Source organism: Bidens hawaiensis, unplaced genomic scaffold (genome assembly GCF_021521415.1).
Source record: "Bidens hawaiensis isolate Kalapana, Puna unplaced genomic scaffold, B.hawaiensis_p1.1 tig00022166_1, whole genome shotgun sequence".
NCBI lineage: Eukaryota > Viridiplantae > Streptophyta > Magnoliopsida > Asterales > Asteraceae > Bidens > Bidens hawaiensis.
The window spans coordinates 22,119-22,837 of NW_027493438.1; the positions used below are offsets into that span (position 1 = coordinate 22,119).

At 36.0% G+C, this 719-nt stretch overlaps 1 non-coding gene and 1 pseudogene across 1 annotated transcript; both read left to right on the plus strand.

The window, feature by feature from the left end:
• LOC143564834 (U2 spliceosomal RNA) lies at positions 1 to 123 on the plus strand (annotated as a pseudogene).
• Positions 124 to 132: 9 nt separating this feature from the next.
• On the plus strand, positions 133 to 329 carry LOC143564827 (U2 spliceosomal RNA). Its single transcript, XR_013140940.1, has one exon. It is a non-coding gene; the product is annotated as a U2 spliceosomal RNA (small nuclear RNA).
• Positions 330 to 719: the final 390 nt, after the last annotated feature.

Genomic DNA, 719 nt, shown 5'->3' on the forward strand with positions numbered 1-719 from the left:
ATACCTTTCTCGGCCTTTTGGCTAAGATCAAGTGTAGTATCTGTTCTTATCAGTTTAATATCTGATATGTGAGCCATCGGTTCACTTGATATTAATCTTATTTTTTATGGGGGAATATCCACCAAAGTAAGCATACCTTTCTTGGCCTTTTGGCTAAGATCAAGTGTAGTATCTTTTCTTATCAGTTTAATATCTGATATGTGAGCCATCGGCTCACTCGATATTAATCTTATTTTTTTATGGGGGAAGGTCTGTCAAAGTAGCTTGCTGCTTATATCTTCACGTGTCGCCTTGGTCTTACACTACCACCAAAGCCTGGCACACCCCTCCAAACCATAGTTTAGAATTTAAGAATTTTAAACATTGTTAACATTACACAAGTTTCAGAGTTTAGGGAACAAGGTTCATGGTTGTGGTTCAATATTGGAGGTTGTAGAATTCTTTGATAGCCTGTCTTTTGTGAAATTTATAAAACCTATTTTATTCTTCTTTCTGCTAAAAATATAAGTGCATGCAACTCTTTAAGCTGCTTTTTCATAATGGACTGCTTAAGTGAATACATAAGGAAACATTTAGCGGATTCTATGACCGGACATGTTTTTGCAGGAAATGACAGCTGACACATGTATTGGATTCTTACACCAACTCTCTAGATCTAAGCTAAAGAATATTAGTGATCAGCGTATGCGGACTGTTATCTTTGTTTAGTACGGATTTAG